This window comes from Procambarus clarkii, chromosome 54 (genome assembly GCF_040958095.1).
Source record: "Procambarus clarkii isolate CNS0578487 chromosome 54, FALCON_Pclarkii_2.0, whole genome shotgun sequence".
NCBI lineage: Eukaryota > Metazoa > Arthropoda > Malacostraca > Decapoda > Cambaridae > Procambarus > Procambarus clarkii.
Genome location: NC_091203.1, coordinates 15,724,012 through 15,740,440, shown reverse-complemented (window position 1 = coordinate 15,740,440; position 16,429 = coordinate 15,724,012). Strand labels below are relative to the sequence as shown.

At 48.3% G+C, this 16,429-nt stretch overlaps 1 protein-coding gene across 1 annotated transcript in view; it reads left to right on the top strand.

Moving 5' to 3' along the window:
• LOC123763344 (uncharacterized) overlaps positions 1-16,429 on the top strand; it is a 253,640-nt gene that overhangs the window by 168,129 nt on the left and 69,082 nt on the right. The gene's annotated exons all lie outside the window — the stretch shown is intronic.

Here is a 16,429-nt window from a genome sequence, read left to right as displayed (position 1 = left end):
TGATACAGGTCTATAGTTGAGTGCATCCTCCCAATCACGTTTCTTGAAAATCGATAAGCAAGTAATTATCAAAAGAAGGCACCAAATCGGGAAGGCTATGTAGCACCATCAAATGTGCAGAATAATCAGAGGGCGCTAAATATCACCAAGGATGCCAATACGAGAACAAAAACGCATAAGGCGAACAATATCAAAAGTATCAGAGTCACCAAGAATTCTATCGAGGGACAGGTGACCGCGAGGGGCGGTCGGAAAGCAAGAAACACGCTCGTCCCGGAAGTCAGGACATTCAAGAAGGACATACACGACCGTAAGAGGGACAATGCAACTAGGACAATAAGGACCTGGACGGCGCTCCATCAAGTGACCATGGGTTAAGCGTGTATGGCCAATACGCAACCTCGCCAGAGCTGCTTCCCATCGCCGGTTACGGTGGCAGGAGGACAGCCACGAGGAAACACAACATTTAAGAGTACGTAGTTTGTTACCAGTAACAGACGACCAAGAAGCCTGCCAACGGGTAAGGACGGAGGAATGGATAACCGGGTAAAAGTCGGAATATGGAATACCTTTACGAGAGACGGGACAAGAGCGGACAGCTTCCTTGGCGGCAGCATCCGCACGCTCATTTAAAGACACACCAATATGGCTGGGAATCCAACAAAACTCAACCGACTTAAATTTACTGTGAACAAGAAACAGCCAATGCAACAACAACCACAAAGGAAGACTGACGACGAGAAAGCAGGAAACGAAGAGCAGAGAGAATACCATAAAGCTCCGCTGTAAAGATGCTAGTCTCCGGAGGTAAGCGACACACATAAGTGCGATCAGGAAAAACATCAGAGTAGCCAACACCGTCCGCAGACTTGGGCCCATCGGTGAAGACAGAAACGGAGCGGGAGTGAGAAGAAAAGTGCTCAAGGAAAAGGCGTTTGAGAACCGTAGGAGGGGTAAAAGCTTTAGTGATGCGGGTCAAGGAAGTACAAAACCGTGGAAGAGGGACTCTTCCGCACAAAGAAGGAACAACAAGAGGAGAAACATTAGAAATACGAATGGAAAGAGAATCCTGTAGTCGAGATAACCGGACAGAAAGAGGGAGGTGGTGAAGAGGAACAGGAACCGCAGGAGGGGTAAAAGTTAAAGCACGACAGAGGCGAGAGGAAGGATGTTGTAAGGACCGCGCAAGATAGCCAAGACAGTAGCGATCTCAGCGGTCCTGGAGAGAAGGGAAGCCAGTGTCAACATACAAGCTAAGGATAGGAGTCGAACGAAAGGCACCAGAACTGAGGCGCAACCCAGTATGGTGCAAAGCATCAAGACGGCGAAGAGCAGAAGGAGAAGCAGACGAGTAAGCAGGGCAACCATAATCGAGCTTAGACAGGACGAGAGAGGAATGTAAAGCAAGCCCAGCAAACACAAATCATCTAGAAAACGTTCGTCTATCTCTTCCCATAAGTGTGGGAATGATTTGCGTTGAGAATGGTGCAGGAGAGCCTTTGAGAAACTTTTAATAAAAAAATCCAAACACAAAGGTTTTATAATAAATTGTTTTTCTACGATTATTTTGTTCCTAATGTATTACAAAAAGTTTTTACATGTTTAAATATGAAATTTATAGTGTTTTTGGTAAAATTCATTAATAAATTGTGAATGATATTTATTGGCTCAGTGAAACGTTCAAAATCCATTTAGTTATAATATGATCAGAAAAAAGTAGTTTTCCAAATTTTAAAAAATTCGCTCGTTTTAACACAATTTGACTCCTTATGCATTCCACTAAACACTAATATCATGTTTAAATATATAATTTATGTATTATTCCCTAAGATAATATATATAAATTATAAAAGTTGCTGAAAAGTGGTGTGAAAGAATCTGAAAACGTTTTGTTGTCTTATATTGGCATGTTCTTATTAACTAGAGTGAGTAAGAGTGAGCGAGAGTGGGTAAGAGTGACAGAGTAAGAGTGACTGAAGGTGAGTGAGAGTGCCAGAGAGTGTGTAAGAGTGAGAGTAAGAGTGACAGAGTAAGAGTGATTGAGAGTAAGAGTGAGTATGAGAGTAAGAGTGATTGAGAGTAAGAGTGATTGAGAGTAAGAGTAATTGAGAGTTAGAGTAAGAGTGATTTAGAGTGAGAGTAAGAGTGATTGAGAGTGAGAGTAAGAGTGATTGAGAGTGAGAGTAAGAGTGATTGAGAGTAAGAGTGATTGAGAGTGAGAGTAAGAGCGATTGAGAGTTAGTGAGAGTAAAAGTGATTGTGAGTAGGAGTGAGAGTAAGAGTGATTGGGAGTAAGAGTGAGAGTAAGAGTGATTGGGAGTAAGAGTGAGAGTAAGAGTAAGAATGAGAGTAAGAGTGATTGAAAGTAAGAGTGATAAAGTAATAAGATATTGCACAGTATTAATGTGACAATAATATATGCATTATTTCCTTGATAATCAAACTTGTTGTTCAAAGATAATATACAATCTTTGAAGGAAACATTTTGAGAGCGCGAGCTGGCAACACTAGGCTGGTGGTGAGAGAGACACACATGGTTAGTTGTGCTCAGACCTTCAGTGGTGAAGGGTGTGTCCCAGCTGGCCGCCACCACCCACCACCACCGGCCGCCACCCACCACCACCAGCCACCATCCACCACCACCACCCGCCGCCACCACCCGCCACCACCACCAGCCACCATGCCACCGCCACCAGCCGCCACCGCCAGCCTCCACCACCAGCCGCCACCCACCACCACCAGCCGCCACCCGCACCACCCACCAGTCGCCACCACTACCACCCACCAGCCACCACCCGCCACCTCCCGCCACCCACCACCACCAGCCGCCCCCCGCCACCACCACCTGCCACCACCACCCACCCGCCACCACCACCAGCCGCCACCCGCCGCCACCACCACCAGCCGCCACCACCCACCACCACCAGCCGCCACCACCCACCACCACCAGCCGTCACCCACCACCACCAGCCGTCACCCGCCACCACCAGCCGCCACCACCCACCACCACCCGCCACCACCAGCCGCCGCCACCCGCCACCACCAGCCGCCGCCACCCGCCACCACCAGCCGCCGCCACCCGCCGCCACAACCCACCACCACCAGCCACCACCGGCCACCACCCACCACCACCAGCCGCCACCACCGCCGCCGCCACCCATCACCACCGCCACCACCACCCACCGCCACCACCACCCACCACCACGGCCACCACCCATCACCGCCGCCACCACCAGCCACCACCAGCCGCCACCGCCCACCACCAGCCACCATCACCGCCACCAGCCGCCATCACCCGCCACCACCCATCACAGCCGCCGCCGCCCGCCACCAGCCGCCATCACCGCCGCCACCACCGCCGCCACCACCGCCCACGACCACCCACCACTACCGCCCGCCACCACCACCACCGCCGCCACTGTCCGCCCGCCACCGCCGCCACCGCCACCGCCGCCACTGTCCGCCACCGCCCGGCATTGCCACCACTGTCCGCCCGCCACCACTGTCCACCACCTCCGCCACCACTGTCCGCCCGCCGCCACTGTCCACCACCGCCACCACTATCCGCCACAGCGGCCACTATCCGCCGTACAGCCTCCCCTCTCTCCGTTAGTAAATAATTATAATTGTTAGTAAATAATAAAAGAAATATAAATTATTAGATTTTTTTTACCCTTAAATTAGTTTTAATATTTAAATTGAAAATAATATAATATAAAATAAAATATAATAAAAATAATAATATAATATAAAATAATATAATTTAATTTCAAGAAATTTAACTTTAAACACAAAGATGTGAAAAGGGTTCAGATTATAGGCTCAAACCTTTCATAAGAGATTCATATTGGTATATGAATGGATTATGAATGATTCATGTTAGGATTGTAAAGTTGCCACAACATCTCAAATTAGTGTTAGATACGTAGGTTTTGGTTATAAGTTTTGGAAACCTATGTTACGAACCCGGATTCAGCGTCCGAGCAAGGAGCAGTAACAACTACGCCATCTGTGGGTCAGCTCCCGAAACCCCCGCCAAACGAACGATGACACCGGATGAGGACGGCGAATATCGGCCACAAGGGCCAGTTTCCAGTCCTGTGCAGCTCACAACACAGCCGCTCCTGACCTCTGGTGAGGTGGTGCTCCGACGATAGCGCCATCTATGGACTGGATACGTCAGGTGTTTGCGCCCGAACCCGTAAGTGAGGTGGTTTGTTGTCCCAGTTATTGATGACGTGTCTGTTTACAGAGTCGACCTGGGACCACTGTGTTGAAGGTTGAGTCAGTCTACCCGAGGCAGCCAGTCTCCATACTGTGAAGTTTGCTGCAGCTGTTGTGACGTCGTCCCCCCGGAAGAACACTGTGGTGTGTTAGCCTGCCAGTGGAGTGGCAGTGAAAGGATTTACCCGGGACCGACTGTTGGAGACGATCATCCACTGGGGTATTGAGGACAGGAGGGTGATTGGTGATATCACACGAGACTCCTGTCTAGGGCGTACCCCTTATATCGTTCGTGGAGTGGCCGTACCAGCCTTGGTGGCTCAGTACCTGCCAGCAGACCAGCAGGACGTGTGGTTGACGGCCTCTACGACGGTGCCCCCAGTGGACCTGCGTTTTGGCTGACCTGTGGCCCGGGTAGGCTCGGCATTCTCAGAGGACACGTCGTGAGGCCACGAAGAAAGCACCAAGGACTCGGCACCAAGTGGTGTGGCACCAGCGTCTTCAGCAGAAGACCACGATTATGAATTAATCCCCTTGTATAGTGTTAATACCCTCCCCCTGTGCACGTTTGATTTTTATATATTTAATAGGTGATGGTAATAATTATAATATTAAGTTCTTAGCTTTCTTTCCCTACTCCCTTTAAGTTAATTGCGTCACGGATCTCATCCCTTGATAGCCAATACTGGCTTGGGAACGGATACATATATCTTCCTCTAACAACATCAGAGTAAGGACCCCGTTGCGTCCCGAGAGGGCCGTAACATAATTGGCATCCCCAGCGGGATCCGTCCCCTCGTTAAGTATGTTTGACAGGGGTGGTGAAGTGGCGTAATCCCTGTAAATAATTCCCCCTGTGTGTGACGATTGTGACGTTATACGTCCTGTGCGGTGCTCAGAGTGACTAAGTGCGATATTGTGCAGTGCGGTGCTCGCTGTGATTAAGCGATTAAGTGCAATATTGACTAGTGTGGTGCTCAGTGATTCAGTGCAATATTGTAGAGCGAAGCGTTCGCTTGGATTCAGTGCAATATTGGGTAGTGCGGTGCCCGAAGTGATAAAGTGCAATATTGGTGTAGAACAGTGCTCGGTGCGTTAAGTGCTAACGTGTAAGCAGTGTGTTAAGTGCTAAGTGTTCCATCTGTGACAATGGCAGACAAAGCTACCATCGATGATCTGGACGAGGTTCAGGCTTTTCTGAACAGAGAAGATTGTCTTGCCAGATTAAAATATCTGAGTAAACCAGAGCTTGTACTAGTGAGCGCCTACCTGGAGATCAAGATCCGTGCCAGTGATTCCCGTGTGGAGATCTTGTCCAAGGTACACCGGCACCTGAAGGCAGAAGAGAAACAGGAAGGCGAGACTCCTAGTACAAAGGAAAGTGCAGACATAGCTTCCACGGAAAAGGAAGATAAGGGCAGTGACGTTGACAGTGATGCAGGTGAGCTTAATATCAGCTTCCTAACAGTCAAGATGCGTGCCCTAGAAATTAATCGGGAAATTGAATGGAAGAAGTTAGAAATGGAACGAGAATTAAAAGATAAAGAAATGGAGATGAAAGAAAAAGAATTGGCGATGAGGCGTTTAGAATTAGAAAGAGAAGAGAAACGAGAGAGACAAGATAAAGAATTAGAGATGAGACGTTTAGAATTAGAAGAAAGGAAAGCAGAGCGAGAAAGAGAAGAGAAACGAGAAAGAGAAGAGAAACGAGAAAGAGAAGAGCGAGAAAGAGAAGAGAAACGAGAAAGAGAAGAGCGAGAAAGAGAAGAGAGACGAGAGAGGGAAGAACGAGAAAGAGAGAGAGAAGAACGAGACAGGCAAGAACGACAGGACAGAGAGGAAAGAGAGAGACAACATGAACTAGAAGTTTTGCGATTAGGCGGTGGTCGGAGGCAAACAACGGACACCAGTAGCTTCGATCCGGTACGCAACATCAAAATGGTCCCCAAATTCCATGAGAAGGAAGTGTCAAAGTTCTTTGCAGCCTTCGAGAAAGTCGCTGCCTCTTTGGAGTGGCCAAGGGAGAATTGGGCCATCATGATACAGTCAGTCTTGACTGGGAAGGCCCAAATCGCTTACTCTACGTTATCCCTTGACGACTCCGGCGATTACGACAAGGTGAAGAAGGTTGTGCTCATGGCGTACCAATTGGTACCTGAGGCGTATAGACAAAAGTTCAGAAACCTGAAGAAGACCTCGTTGAAGACAGTATCATGAAAAAGGAGAGCACGAGGGAGAGGCAGAAGGGAGAGGTCGGAGAGAGCAGCACTGAGGGTAAATAGGTTCCAGTCCGCCTTAGCAAACTGCCACCTAGGGAAGGAGAGGGAAGGGCGAAAAGAAAAAGGAAACAAGGATGGGGAAATGGTCACTGCCATGGAGGTCACCAAGAACCTGCCACGTGAAATCTAAGTAAAGAGAAGAAGAGCAGAGAGAAAGATCAAGACAGGAAAGGGTGCGAGTCCGAGAGTCCAAGTGAGTGGGCTCACCAGAATTGAGAAGAGACAGGGAAGAAGAGAGGATAAACGGCTCAAGAAGGCGACCTCGGGTATTCGTCAGAACATCATCCCAAAGAGAATGACGACAATTGAAATCATCCAGCAAGAGTTTCAAATCAGGAAGAGAAAGCAGGACACTCGGGGGGAGATAAATGGAACAAACTGTGTACCATTTCCCCTCAAACATACGAGCAGCAGAACAATGGAGAGGCGAAGGAAAAAGTAAGGGGACAAAGGGAACATCAGCGCGAATCAAGAGAGCAGAAGAATTAGGAGCCCCAGCAATGGCTGGGGGGGGGGGGGAAATCGGCTCCTGGAGACAGACACAAAGGGGCGAAAATCGCGAAATCAGAAGTTGGAGTTCGAGGAAATTGGCGTAATAACCTTGAACGTTCCATTGAAGAATAGACATCGACGAGAAGAGACAGGGCAACAACTAAGAACAAGGAAGAAATAAAGGCGAAAGAGCAACATAGCACGTTAAAGAATATCAGGGTCAGCAAAGTCAGGGGGCATGGGTGAACTGAGCAAAGACGGAGGGAAGGAAGTGGGAGAACAGACCATAGGTGGGCGGGCGGGGTCAGGAGGAAGAGGAGGAGATAATGGAGAGGAGCAGTCAAGGACAGCAGCAGGAAGAGGGGGAGTAGAAAGACGGGAGCGCTCCTCAGCAAGGGCAGGGACCGAGAGGGAAGCAGGGGCCAAAGAAACCTCCATAGCAGGAACAGGGGGCGCAACCACTGAAATGGGAGGGGAAGGAGCAAGAGAGCCAGTAGTAGGAGCCGAGGAAGAAAGCGAAGGCTTCTTACCCGCCGGGGAGGAGGAAGGAGATGAGCCAGGCTTATGCTTCTGACGTAAAGAGACCGGTGTCCCAGCAACTACTTACCGGGCTATGGATTCCAGCGTGTCAACAGGGAGAAGCTGAACGAGAGCACACGACGGCCGTTAGGAGAGCGATGGACATCCACCTGCACCTACAGGCGGCAGGGAGAGTCAATAGATGGAGAAGGATGGGAAGGAGGATCGGAGGGGGACGAGGAAGAAGACACAGGAGACATGACAGACCGGGTAGAAAGAAGGGGAACCCCAGACAAGAGGACCAGGAGGGGGACCCTTCAGGAAAGAACTCGAAGAAACAGAGGAGGGGGCAGTGGGCGTATCAGGGTCCAAGGCCTGGAAACGGTTGTGAGTCTGAGGAAGGTGGGAAAGGACGAGGAGAGGAAGAGTGCAACACGCGAGCATAAGAGACGTTAGCATAAGGCGGGAGCCGGCGAACCTGGCGCCTCGCCTCAGGAAAAGATAAACACTCCCGGTGCTTCAAGTTGAGGACGGCTGCCTCAAGCTTGTAATGGATACAGGCACGGTAGAAGGTAGGATGAGCCTCACCGCAGTTCAGGCAGCGAGCTTGGGGAGAAGTGCACTCCGACTTCGAGTGACCTTCACCCCCACACAAAGGACAGAGACAGTCCCAGAGCAGCGGAGGGCACCATGCCCAAGCCTCCAGCACTTGTTACAAAGCCGAGGAGAAGGAATATACTCCTGGACAGAGCACCTGGCACCAGCAAGAATGACAGAGGATGGAAGGGTCCTACCATCAAAGGTGATCTTCACAACTCGAAGGGGTTGACGGCGAAGACCACGAGGGGGACAAGTAAACGAGTCTACCTGGAGGACAGAATGGCCCCGAGCATCAAGGATATGTCGAATATCGTCGTAGCAGTCTCGCAGATCTCTAACACCGGTCGCAACATGGGGCGGGAGGAGAATAGTGCCAATACTGGCGTTCAACTGAACGTTCTTTAAGACCGGAACAGGGATCTCGCCAAGGCAGGATAAGGCAGCCAAGCGGGAAGTTGCATCCTGAGAAGGAGAAGCAACGACACGTGTACCGAGACGAGTAGTATTGAAAGTAACAGACGCATCCACGGAATCAACGAGATGTCGATGGAGGGAGAAATCGTCAGGCGGCGCAGGATCAAGAGGGAGGAGATCAAAGTATTTGGCCCACGAAGCAGGACCAAATAAGGCCTGATACGCATCAGTACAGGAAGGAAACGAGCGAGTGCGGCCGTGGCACCGACGGCGTTGAGAACCCCTAGAGAGAGAGAGGGGTCAAAAGGCGCAGTAGTCACAATGAGAGACTTAGCCACACCAGGGGATGAAGTGGTCACCACTGGGGGCGTGAGGCTCGACCCAACCACAGAGGAGGGAGGGGAGCTGGGGAAAGAATTCAAGGATGGTCAAAGGAGGAGCAAGATCGGGGGCTACAGAGCTCGGTCTTCCAATACAGGCCGACTCGGGGGCTTGGTTGCCCACGCCACGAGCCTGAGAGGGTACAACAGAAACATTCAATGACATATAGACGAAGAGAAAAATTCATCCACGAATGTGCCCCCATACCCACCATGGAGCCACAATTAGAGGCAGGACACCCTACAGGAAGCTATTGCCGATCATGCCGGGGCCCCCTAGGGGTGTGTCGTGAGTATACGCCCCACAAACGCCACCTTAAGAACCGTCAGTCCGTCGAGATCGGGTTCAGCGACGAAAGGGGGATTGACAATAAAAGGTTCCCCTCGCTTGAGACGTTGGGTACTACAGTTCTACGGGTGCAAGAGTATGCCTCCTCAAGCACCCGGGCGTCAAAATAGAAGAAGTGCAAAGGAACAAGCAAAAGGTCGGCAGGAAAAGACAAGCAGATAGGAGAAGAGGGGGGAGAAAAACGAAACAAAAGGAAAAGGAAAAGCGATCCGGCACAATTAGAGAAGACAGCAGCAGGAGTGCAAGGCCACCAAAAGACAGAGGACTGTCCCACGGAGCATCACACTCCAGCAGCCGTCCACTAAGCCCCCCTCACGGCGCCAACGGGCTGGATGGGGAGGGGGGGGGGGGAGGAGCTTCAAGATATCATTAACTTTAAGCACTCTTTGTATCAACCAATGTATATCTTGTAACCTTTAAACATATAATAAAGCAAACAAAAAATCAAAGGAAGGGGGTGGTAGGAGAAAAGCACACAAATGGTATTGGAGGGGACCTAAACATTCCCTTTAATGCGTTGTGTGTGGTTTCCACCGAGGCTAAGGGTCCCCTTCCTTAGTCAGAGGTGGTACTCTGTTTAAAAAAAAAAAATAATTAGAATTAACGTTTTAAAAACCTTTGCTCTAAAACGTTATATCAAAACATTTAAAACATGATTTATTAATACGTTATGACCTCACGTTTTATACTCGTCTTTACAAATTCTCCAAACACGTATATTAAACATAATATAAAACATGCCCAAAACAATGAAATGTCGTTTTTAGCACGTTTATAAAATGTAAAAATGTTTGGTAAGAATATGGCCCTCCAGAATTTAGTGATCTGGTTCAGACAATGCATCAACTGACCATTGTAGGGCTGCTATTCCAATCAGTCCTTGGACTACTCATAAGATTTTTAAATGATGATCAACGTTTACTATGTTAGCCACGATGATCCTCGTGTGCTTGTGCCTTCCTTTGTTAGGCTCCATGGTGGGAAAGGGTGCAGGGCTGTGAGGTCCAATTTCTCATTTCGTGCTCCTAAATACATATCTATCTTAGGCTCTGAGAGGGCGACTAGGCTCCAGAGTTGAACAGATGGAATATCTGGCTCCATATCTCTGGCTATGGTGGTTCCAGACTATGTTTAGTCTTTGGCTTTCCCCTCGGTAGACAGTGCATTGGTGCAGTGAGGGGACACTTGTGCAAAGCCCGCCAAAAGGAAGCAAGTAATTATCAAAGAGAGCATCAACCCGGGAAGGCTATGCAACACCATCAAATGTGCGGAAGAATTAGAGGGCGCAAAATAACACTGAGGATGCTAGCATGACAACAGAAACGCATAAGGGGCGAATGATATCAAAAGCATCAAATTCACCAAGAATTCTACTGAGGGACAACATACCGTGGGGGATGGTCGGAAAGCAAGACACTTGCTCGTTCTGGAAGTCGGGTCATTGAACAAGGATATGTACAACCCAAAGAGGAACAATGCAGTTAGGACATTAAGGAGTAGGGCAGTGCTCCATTAAGTGTTCATGAATTAAGAGGCATATGGCGAATACGCAACCTTGCCAGAGCCATTTCCCACCACTGGTTATGGTGGTAGGAGGAAGGCCACAGGGACACTACTCGTAAGAGTTCGCAGTTTGTTACCAGTAACAGAAGACCAACAGCCCTGCCAACGGTTCAGGATGGAAGAATGGATAACTGGATAAAAGTCGAAATATGAAATACCTTTAAGGGGAGATGGGACAGAGCGGATAGCTTCCTTAGCAGCAGTATCTGTAAACTCCTTTAATGAGACACCAATATGGCTGGGAACCCAGCAAAACTCAATCGTCTTAAATTTAATGAAGATAAACAGCCAATGTTGAATCTCTACTCCTACTGGATGGACTGGGTTAAAGAACTCCAGAGCCATGGGGGCACTACGAGAGTCAACTAAACCACAAAGCAAGATTGACTGCAAGAAAGAAGGAGACGAAGAGCATAGAGAATAGCATACAGTTGTGCCGTGAAGATGTTAATCTCTGGAGGTAGGCCACACAAACTGATGTGGTCACGAAAAACAACAGAGTAGCCTACACCGTCTGCAGACTTAGACCCATCAGTGAAGATGGTAATGGAGCGGTAATGTGAAGAAACGTGTTCAAGGAAAAGGCAAAGACAGAGGCCTACGCCTATCTACTCCCCAAGAAGTATGGGACAAAACCTTAAGTAGGTTAAGGAATTTAGAGCATTCAACTCTGAGGAGAGAGAAATGGGGCGACCATGACAAACGAGTGTCTCAGATAAACCCTAAAAGCTTCGCAGAATCTTTGTACACAAAGGGATGACCATAAAGCAACAAAGAGGCACCAAGAATGACATGTTTCTGAGTAAAAATCATTGCACAAGTCTTAGTTGCAGAGAACTTTAAGCCATAATCGGTGACCCAAGACGACACGGCATAAATCGCAAGTTGAAGCCGCAGTTGAAGGAGAGGATAATCATCACCTCGACAGCAAAGAGTAAGATCGTAGACATAAAGAGCACAGAAGACGCCAGAAGGAAAGAAGACCATTGAGAGCAGCCAGAAAGAGTATTGCTCAGAACACTACCTAGGGGTACACCCTCGTATTGCCGAAAAGATGCAGAGAGTGGTACCAAGCCTGACCAAAAAAACGACGAGAGAGGAAGCTTCGGAGGAAGAGAGATTACCACAAATGCCAAAGAAACGAAGTTGGGACAAAATATGGTATCTCCAGAAGGGATCATAAGCCTTTTCCATGTCAAAAAGGAGAGCAATAACTGAGGTCTTCGCAGCAAAAGCAGTACGAATATAAACCTCCAAGTTCACCAGGACATCAGTCATGCTGCGGCACTTGCAAAAATCAAATTGAGAAGGAGAGAGGTGGTAATTGTTTTCCGAAAACATCAGACGAACGTTTACCATACACTCAAAGAATTTACAGACAACTCGTGTGGGCAATAGGGCGGAAGTCCTTATGGAATGTCTCAAGAGACCACGGTTTCCGAATATGGAGTATCGCGGCATCGAGGCAGTCCTTAGTGACTGACGACTCCCAGACCTGTTTATACAGATTCGGTAAATAGAGACATTCAAGGAAGGATGTCGCAAAGCATCTCATAATGGATATCCTCCGAGCCCGTTGCAGCAGAACCCCAGAGGGCCAGGCAGACTCAAGAAGGAATCATAATAGGGAAGGCGCAGATGAGTGCGGAAATCTTAGGGATGACATACAAGAACGGGCTTATGAAGAAGGAAGGATTGAGGAAGATGAGAAACTGGGGATAGTCGAAAAATGGGAACCCAGTTCGATTGCGACCTTCACTGGGTTCGCCATACGAGTACCACGCAGGTGAAGACCCGGCGAGACATTTAGAATGAACTTGCCCGCAATCTTGCGGTTATTCTTCCAGATCTACAGCTGAGGAGTATCGGACATAATGGTGGAAACATAAGTTTTCCAACTCTCACGTTTAGCTGTACGGATGGTCCTACAGGCCACCGCACTTGCCTTCCGAAACAAAATAAAGGAATCAGCCGTCTGCCGGCGTGGGCGTTTCTTCCAGGCTGCACGCTTACAGTGGACAACCCGAGCACAGTCCGCATTCCACCAGGGAACGCACTTCCGCGTGCTCCGGGAGATAGAGCAAGGAAGAGAGAGTAGGGCAGCGTCGAAGACGGCGTCATGAAAAAGGAGGAAGGCACTAGGAAGAGGCAGAGGTCAGAGAGAGTAGCACGGAGGATGAATATGTTCGTCAGCCTTGGCAAACTGCCACCTAGGGAAGAAGAGGGGAGGGTGAAAAGAAAAAAGGAAATGAGGTTGGGGAAATGGTCACTTATGGAGGTCATCAAGAACCCGCCACGTGAGATCTAAGTAAAGGAATGACTAGCAGAGAGAAAGATCGAGACTGGAATGGGTGCGATTCCGAGAGTTCAAATGAGTGGGCTCACCAGAATTCAGAAGTGACCGGAAAGAAGAGAGGACGAACGGTTCGAGAAGGCGGTCTCGGCTGTTTGTCAGAACATCACCCCAAAGGGTATGTCGACAGTTGAAATCACCCAACAGGAGCACCGGCTCTGGCAAGGAGTCCAGGAGGTACTTAAGATCAGGAAGGGAAAGCGGGACATTTGGGGGGAGACAAATGGTACAGACTGTATACCATTTACTCAAAAAAAAGCTGGGTAGCAGAAGAATGGATAGACGATGGAAAAAGTAGTGGGACGAAGGGAATATCAGAACGAATCAAGAGAGCAGTAAAGTTATAGGGGGGGGGAGGAAGAAAGGAATAACCACGCAAGTGACTAGGACGAGCACCAAACATTGGTTCCTGGTGACAAACACAAAGCGGTGAAAACTGTGTAATCAGAAGTTGGAGTTCATGGAAGTTGGCATAAAATCCACGAATGTTCCATTGAAGAATAGAAATAGGTACAGAAGAACACAGTATATTAAATAAGCTCATGATCAGGAACAATGTCAGCAAAATAAGGGTTAAGGGGCATGGGTAAACTTAGTAAGGATGGAGGGAAGGGAGCAGGAGGACAGACCAGAGGCGGACTGACGAGGTCTGATGGAGGAGACAACTGAGAGGGGCTGTCAATGACAGCAGGAGGAGGGTGGGGGGGGGTAGGCAGAAACGGGGGAGGGCACCTCAGCAAGGGCAGCAAAAGAGAAGGAATCGGGGGTTAAAGAAACCTCCATAGCTAGGACAGTTGGCCCGACCACCGAAATGGGAGGGGATGTAGCGATATAGTCAGAGGTGGGGGGGCGAGGAAGAAAGTAATGCTTTCTTACTAGCTGGGGAGGAGGAAGAAGAAGAGCCAGGCTTAAATTTCTTACTCAAAGAGACAGATGTTGGAAGCAACAACGTACTAGGCAACAGACTCAATGGTCTCAACAGGAGAAGAAGAACGGGGGGCGAACAACATGGAGATTGCTGGGAGGACGATGGTAAACAGCCTGGACAGATTGGCTGTGTGGAGGGCCAAGAGAGACTGTGCGAGGATTGGGAAGAAGGATCGGGGGGAGACGGGAAAGAAGACACACGAGACATGGACTGAGTAGGAAGGGAGGAAACTAACTCGAGAACCAAGAGTGAGACCTTTCGGAACAGAACGTAATGGAATAGGGGAGGAGGCGGTGGGCGTGTCCGGATCTAAGGCCTGGAAAAGATTGTGTGACTGAGGAAGATGGGAAGAATAAGGAGAGGTAGAATGCAACACACGAGCACAAGACATGCCAGTGAAAGGGTGGAGATGGTGGACTTGGCATCTTGCTTCAGGAAAAGTCAAACGATCCAAGTGTTTTAAGTTGAGGACGGCTTCCTCAAGCTTGTAGTGAATATACGTGCGGGAGAATGTAAAGTGGGCCTAACTGCAATTGAGGCTGCGAGCCAGGGGAAAACAGCACTCTTTCTTAGAGCGATTAATCGTCCCCAAACACGGGGCATAGAGAGATAAGACTTGTGCATTTGAGGGCACCGTGCCTGCCCTCAAATGCCTTCCAGCACTTATTACAAAGTCTACGAGAGGGGGATGTTCACCTGAACGTTAGATCTGGCACCAGCAAGAATTATAGAGGGCGGAAGGATCCTACTATCGAAGGTGATTTTCACTACTCGAAGGGCTGAGGGCGACGATCGCGAGGACTACGAGTGAACATGTCTACCTAGAGGACAGATTGGCATTGGACTTCGAGGATATGTTTAATAATCTTCATGGCAGTCTTTTAGGTCCCTTTAACACCAGTTGCAACATGGTGCGGGAGGAGAACAGTGCCAACACTGGCATTTAACCGAGCGTTTTTGGAAACCCAAAGAGGGGTCTCCCCAATGCAACTAAGCGGGTAGCTGCATCCTGAGAAGGCGCAGTGACTTCACGTGTACCGAATCCGATGGTGTTAAAAGTAACAGAGGCATCTATCGAATCAACAAGGTGTTTATGGAGTGAGAAATCGTCAGGAGGTGTAGAATCTAGATCGAGGAGATTAAAGTATTTAGACCACGAAGCAGGACCAAAAAGGCGTGGTATGTATTAGTATGGGAAGGTATCGTCCGAGTGTGGTCGTGGCAGGGACAGCGTTGAGAACACCCGGAGAGAAAGAAAGAGAAAGAAAGAGAACATAAGAACAAAGGCAACTGCAGAAGGCCTATTGGCCCATACGAGGCAGCTCCTATTTATAACCACCCAATCCCACTCATATACATGTCCAACCCATGCTTGAAACAATCGAGGGACCCCATCTCCACAAGACCCGGCAATTTGTTCCACAAATCCACAACCCTGTTACTGAACCAGTATTTACCAAAGTCTTTCCTAAATCTAAACTTATCCAATTATACCCATTGTTTCGTGTTCTGTCTTGTGTTGATACTTCTAATACCTTATTAATATCCCCTTTGTTATATAATAAAATTTGTTATCTTTTTATTCTAGCATTGTTGAGGCAGTTTATAGTGGTAAGGATTGCGATGTTGTATACCTTGACTTTAGCAAAGCTTTTGATACAGTGCCACATGAAAGACTGATTAAAAAGATAGAGTCTCATGGTATTGGGGGTGCTATATTAAGCTGGATTAGGGCATGGCTATACCAAAGGAAACAGAGTTAGTATAAATGGAATCAAGTCAGAGTGGGAAAATGTTGTAAGTGGAGTGCCTCAAGGCTCTGTCCTGGGACCTCTGTTGTTTATAATATATATAAATGATTTAGATTCAGGTTTGAGTAGCAACATTTGCAAATTTGCCGATGATACGAAAATCGGTAGGGAAATTAATTCGGAGGAGGACTCACTATCACTTCAAGTTGATCTAGATAGGGTTTTGAAATGGTCAAAGGATTGGCAGATGCAGTTTAATGCTGATAAATGTAAAGTTCTGAGGTTAGGTAATGATGATAGAGTTACAAGATACGAGCTAGATGGTGTTGTGATTGCGAAGTCGGATTGCGAAAGGGATCTGGGAGTTATGATTAGTAAGAATTTAAAACAAAAGGATCAATGCATAAATGTTCGTAATAAGGCAAATCGGACACTTGGATTTATTAATCGCAGCGTTAGTAACAAGACACCTGGTGTGGTTCTCAAGCTATATCTTGCTCTAGTTAGGCCCCATTTAGATTATGCAGTTCAGTTTTGGTCGCCATATTATAGAATGGATATAAATTCACTTGAACGT